The sequence below is a fragment of the Triticum urartu genome, chromosome 6, assembly GCF_003073215.2.
Source record: "Triticum urartu cultivar G1812 chromosome 6, Tu2.1, whole genome shotgun sequence".
Taxonomy (NCBI): Eukaryota; Viridiplantae; Streptophyta; class Magnoliopsida; order Poales; family Poaceae; genus Triticum; species Triticum urartu.
In genome coordinates, this window is record NC_053027.1 from 5,736,060 (window position 1) to 5,742,953 (window position 6,894).

At 39.1% G+C, this 6,894-nt stretch overlaps 1 pseudogene; it reads left to right on the top strand.

The window, feature by feature from the left end:
• Positions 1-1,160: 1,160 nt before the first annotated feature.
• Positions 1,161-6,434, top strand: LOC125516334 (annotated as a pseudogene).
• The last annotated feature ends 460 nt before the right edge of the window (positions 6,435-6,894 follow it).

The window sequence follows — 6,894 nt, forward strand, 5'->3', positions numbered from 1 at the left end:
AGGTAAACAATTTACAGGCAAAAGTATAGAGGATCCGTAACAATACTACAACCCTTTGATGAAATGTATGGGATATTTAAATTTAATGCTTTCACATATGATGAAATAAAAATTGAAATTATTTGGGTTGACACTAACCGTCAAAGCAAAAGCGTTGGTTATATAGCCATCCCGCAGGTACCTTTGACACTTGGGAAAAGCTTGAAGTGATAGTCTCTAGCAAGCTTTGTTAAAGGATTAATTCCATCTTTTGACCGGATCAATCAAGGAAATGATGGTTCAAAACCTAAAATAAAAGGAGATATGGGTATGAGGTCTTAATGCTTACAACCATTGTGTTCAGATCAGATATGATCTTAATTTGTGTGTTGTAAGTCACCCATTGAGATGTGTTATGAACCGAAGTGGCGGATGTGTCCAAATAACATCTTGACCGGCACGAGTCCTGCATCAGGAATCAATTGTCCTACCGCAGGCCCTATCCGTCGCGCGGGGTTGCCACGATAATTAAGATAATAAATATTAGATAAGAGCTTTGGGCGTTAAATGACTACACCTCATGAATCCCCAAGCATTGGATCCGTGTTACCGTACTAAACCCTTCTATCACTCGTGTTTAGAATAACACTTCACGTTCTCCCTGCACTTAGCCTCACAGTTTGCTCGATCTCCATGACCCTAGGTACCTACAAGGATGAAGATCGCGGACAAGACAAGAGACATCTAGGGAACAATTTTATTTCACACATACATGTTGTTAATTCAAAGATCTTCCATTGACCCCCACAACAAATACAGAGGGTTGCATGGCCTATGCCTCAAACCATACCATACCGAACTATTCATACATGGAGATTAGATCGCAAGAAGAAAACATTTCAAAACACATCTTGAAGATTGATTGATTGCAAATATGTCTTACAATGGAGTCCTTATGCGATGCACGATTACAAGTATGAACTAGATGGTGTTGGCCTATGGTGGTGATGGCGGCTTTGGAGATGGAAGTGTCGGCGACTAAGGTTGATGAAAGGGGATGATGATGGTTTTATTTTGGCTTCGTTCGACTCTCTCCTATGTTGACATTTTGATGGGGTCCCCTTTACAAAAGTTGTTCAGGTAGACGAGCTGCCTCGGAATCCACGCGGTGCCCATATGGAATGCCGTCTTTTGGTCTGTGGCAGCTGGTGCGCCTCCTGGTGATTGCTTCTTCCTTCATTTCCATTCCTTTCCATGTTCTCACATGATTTCTTCCCTTTTTAGCCCATTTCATGTGGAAACACATCAAAAAGAGTATTATGGAATTCATTGCATTCTTTAGTCATTAGTAGCAATATCGGAGCGAATATCTCTATTTAAACTAAGGGTGAATGTGTGTAAAAATATCACTCATCAGTATGCTAGTGAGGGACTGGCCACTAGCCGAAAGGGGGGAATGGCTAGAGTAGTATATTTATGGAGACCCCCTGCTTTTGTGACAATATTGAAGGCCATACGCATACTCATGAAGTAAATAGAGTATAGCCCACACATTCAGCCACTCAGTATGAATTAGGCCTGGATTTAATTGGTAGCATTAATTGTACTCCCTACAATATATCTCATCCAGCCTGTGAAATTAATAGGACATGTTTTTAGTGTACCAAAGTGAACCAAAAGATTTCCCATATTCCTCTTATTTAAGAGCAATGGAATAATGAGTCACTCTCTCTCGCTTTCTCTCTGCCTCTCTCTCTATTAATTGGTAGCATTAATTCACTCACTACAATATATCTCATCCAGCCTGTGCAATTAATAGGACACCTTTTTAGTGTACCAAAATGAAGAAAATGATTTCTTATATATTCGTCGTATTCAAGAGCAATTGAATAGTTAATTATTCTCTCTCTCCCTCTCTCTCTCTCACCAGGCGCTACTATCGGGGTTTAGAAGCCAAGAAGAAAATCCGCATATAGGTGGCATCTATAAGTAGAAGAAAAGATGAGGGGAAACAACATAACAATACTCCATCCTTGAGTGAGTAAACACTATAACAGTTTATAGGTTGTGAATTCTCTCAAGCTTGCAGTGGATCATCTTGCTGAGGGTGTCCACTCGTTGATGGCGAGAAAGATTGGAGAAGTTCATGATGGGCATACCACACAGTCGGTATAATTCCTTCCCCATCTGCAATGATGGCTAGTTGAAAGTTTTCTTTCACACTTTCTTGCTACTCCAAAGATTAGTATCATATTTTATTGTTGGAAGAAATTTATGAGAACATTATGGTTTGTATTTCCTAGGAGAAATTGAAATAGATCTTGCACGTGGCTTTTATTTGGCTATTCGTTAGGAAATATTGAAATATATCATGGAATTCATCCATCTAGTTTTAGATAAGTGCGACCTTACTTGATTGATAGACTATTGTTGTTTCTTTATATTGACTCCAACATGTTTCTCCTAGATCTGCTTATACAGAGGTATTCCCTCCGAGTTCTTAGGCCAGTCTCTCAATAGAATCTTGTACCAATATCAATTTTATCAAAAACTATGGATTCAATCTAATCAACATAATCCTTCTTTACATTCTCAAAATCCACAACTATACTGCTTAATTGTGTGAGGCTTTCCAATTTCAATAGCTCACATGCACATACATTAGTAGAGAGACCCGGAGTAGACCTTGTGGACAGAACAACTAATTGAGGACAGATGCCAGTGTGGCCACGAGACATTATTACCAGTGGGGTTGCGAAGTGAAACTGACCAAAATATTAAATAGACTTGAGCCTAGGAAAATAAAATATGAGGGGGTAGCTTTTCATTGTTAGAGTTGTAACTCATTCTTCCCAATAAATTACCATTGGATTTTCAGGCACTTTTTTTCAAGAACCGCTGTTGTAAGTCGTTAATTCTATGTTCATAATAGGACCTACAAGCATCAGAAATTCATTTTGAAAACTAACACATGTGATCCTTTATCTAGAAGGGCCTCTTCTATGGAACATGTACCACCTAGTGTATCACATAATTTGTTTCCATGTTTGTATCCTTTTTGTCCAAACACATAGAACAAGGGATAGGCAACTCTATGTCCCAATTGGTTAGTATAGAAATGCAACAATTGGGTTATAGAACTTTGTTTTAACATGAACAAAACATTATTTTAAGTGTCTTGGGGGTATAATAACAAAATTAACTTGTGGAGTAACTTGTTTACTTTTGAAGCTATTAGTATTTTGAAACCAGTGAAAATCTAAAAACGGACGTACCATTTTGAATATCAGAATGACAGGTCACATGCAAGGAACCATCGAGCACGTGATGTTGAATTTGGAATATCAAATAGCAACAGAAGCACACTTGGGGGGAACTCCTCTGATGACCAACATGGCATTGAGACCCCACAAACAAAGAAGTACCTACAGAGGCTCACTGGTCATCAGAGCTACATACTTGAAGGGTCCGGTTCCTACTATAGAACATGGTTAATTTCAAGTTATAATTTTATATTCCCTCAGATTCATATTAATTAGCACTGATTTAGTACAAAGTTGTACTAAATTAGTGACAATTAGGTTGGATCGGAGGGAGTATTATGTGTATTTTAATTATCACCAATGGCTGCTTTATACTCAACAAGTATTTAGTTGAAATGCCATATAACATACTTGTATACTATCAATAAACAATGAAAAAGGAAACAATTTACAAGACTCAACTATATGTAGTTAGTTTTAAGAACTTACAGTGTCTACCCAATTTTCATTTTCTCCACTGAATGAACATTTTTTTTTGGCATATGTGAACACCCTGATGAAAATCAAAGGAGGAGGTTGAGTGAGTCAACGGGCCTTGCAATGGAACAAGTCAAGTGTTGGTTCCAGAACAAGAGAACACAAGTGAAGGTCCGGTTTAAAATAGTTTTACATGTAAAATCTCAATGATATAGTTGGTCATCATTTAGATCACTATTAAGTATGCATCCATCAGATAGTACTAAGTTGTGATATCTTCACTTCTTATTTACAAACTAAATATATATGTAGCATCATAGGATCTAAAATAGAAAGGTGCATTATAAATTTATTAATCACTCTTTGTACTTGTACCTTGGCACAAACTTCAGTATCTGACCGAAAAAGAGGAGAGCTATGGACTAAAAGTGCAGAATGAAATGTTGAGGGATGAAAAAAAGAGTCTTAAGATGGCACAGAGGAATGCACTTTGCCTCACTTGCATCGATTTACCAACAGAAAATCATCACTCTAGAGAGATGCGATTGCTAACGGAGCAAAATGAGTGGTTAAAGCAAGAGGTGCGTCAGAAAAACAAGCCCTTCTAGCATTTTCAATTAAGTTTGAAGCAAACACAAATTTTTCTCGCAAATTATGGCCCAACTTTGATATCTTTATGCAATTATAATAATTAAGTTACCAAGTATTATAAAAGGTTGTATCCCAACTTAATTTTTTATCCTTTTTAAAAAATTTCCTCAAATTACTAATGTTGTATTCTTTGGTTGGCAGATTTTGCGGTTACATGGTGAAAAAGATGCAAGCTCAAACCATTATGCCCAAGTTAACCCATACGCAAAAACTGTTGTTGCGTTACAAAATGACATAGATATGATTACTGAACTAGTTCAGAAAGCGTTGCATGAGTTTGTCATTTTGTCTAACGTCAATAGCCCTCTATGGTTGTCTGTCGCTGTCCTTGATGGATCCTTTGAAATATTGAACAAGATGAAATATGCTAAAAAATTTGGTGGAGACAATAGTGCTAGTATAATTGGATTCAAGACCGAGGCTACTCGTGCTAATGCTATTGTCATGATGGACGCCAAAAATATTGTGGATTATCTCATGGATACTGTAAGTTGCATATAAACTATAACAAACATTATTGTGAGGGAAAAACAACATAAAGTTTTTTCCTTGTCAATGATGCTATCTCATGTCACACGCAAGCTGATTTCAGTCTTAAATAATTGCAGGAGTGTTGTGCGTCATTATGTCCTGGAATTCTATATAGTGCAAAAACCACTAAGGTCTACAAGTGGCCTACTAATGCAGACTACAATGGGGCCATGCATGTATTTGGTATGTATGCTTTATTTCTTTATGTATTGAGAAAAATATGTTTTTTCATGATTGCAAATATATCATACAAAAACAATACCAAATATATTGTTGGCAAAACATGCATATCAAGAAATTAGTTTGTCCCATTACTCATTGGTTTCCTTCTTTATGGTTGCTTGAAAACAACAGATGACAACTGAGACGATGTTCCCATCATCTCTAGTACCATCTAGGAAATGCACATTCGTCAGGTACTGTAGGGTGATACAAAATGGCAAAGTGGCAATTGTTGATGTGTCTTTGGACGATGTTCACGGTACCTTCTCCAACTACTGCAAAATGCCATCAGGAGTACTAATTCAAACCATGGGTCCCAACACCTGCAAGGTATGGTAAAAGTACCAGATAGTAATGAACTTCTACCATCTATGGTGTCGACACCTTACCCAATATATGATTTTCTCGTAAATATTTTTGGTAGATCACTGCTATAGAACATGTTCAAGTAGAAGATATGGGTATCAATGAGCTCTACCAGCCATGTATTAGTGGGCTCATGTTCGGAGCTAGGCGTATTGTGACGAGCATCGCATGACAGTGTGCACGTATGAGAGAACTCTGCTATGTCACCAAAAGAGTTCTAAGCGGTAATTGCAACCTAAAACTATTCAATTTCTTAAACTCTGAAAACATATCTTTAGAAACAAGATTTTCTTCATTTGTTTGTTTCAGCCAACTCAAAGGGGAGGGAGACCCTCATGAAGCTAGCAGATGACCTGCTCATGAGTTATACTAGCAGCATCACTACCATCCCCGAGGGTGCATGGACCATTATGTGTAGCGTTGGTACAGATGATTATATCAAGATAGCATACAAGAGGAATATCAACAATAGAAACACTGCCATTGTGTTTGTGAGTGCGTCATTCCATCTACCAATGCCACTTATGGTAACATTTGATCTGCTCAAGAACAACTTGCTGCGCCCAAAGGTATGCACGCCTAGCGCTCCAATAACACTGTGGGCACATAAAAATCACTTATCTCCAAGGCTAGTCATGTACTCATGTCATGTGTTATTCACATAGTGGGATGTGCTAGTTAATGGTGGTGTGGTGGGAGAGGAAGTCCAAGTTTCCAGTGGCATACAACCTGGCGATGCCATCTCCTTACTTCATGTCAAGGTACCAAATACATCTAGTTTCAATTCCAAGATTCCTCACTTTCCCATATAAATCTTGCATATCACTCAATTGACCCAAGTATATATCTATGACTGATCAGCCCGTCACACAAATCAAGGAGAACATCATGATCCTCTAGAATAGCTGCTACGATGTGTCAGGCTCGTTCTGTTGGGGAACGTAGCAGAAATTCAAAATTTTCTACGCATCACCAAGATCAATCTATGGAGTAATCTAGCAACGAAGGGAAGGAGAGTGCATCTACATACCCTTGTAGATCGCTAAGCGGAAGCATTCAAGTGAACGGGGTTGATGGAGTCGTACTCGTCGTGATCCAAATCTCCGATGATCCTAGTGCCGAACGGACGGCACCTCCGTGTTCAACACACGTATAACCCGGTGACGTCTCCTACGCCTTGATCCAGCAAGGGGAGAAGGAGAGGTTCGGAAGACTCCATCCAGCAGCAGCACGATGGCGTGGTGGTGGTGGAGGAGCGCGAGATGCCAGCAGGGCTTCGCCAAGCACTACGAGAGACGAGGAGGGAGAAGGGTAGGGCTGCGCCAACAGGGAGAGCAAATCGTGTGTTGGGCAGCCCCCATACCTCAAGTATATATAGGGGGAGGGGAGGGGCTGCGCCCCCACC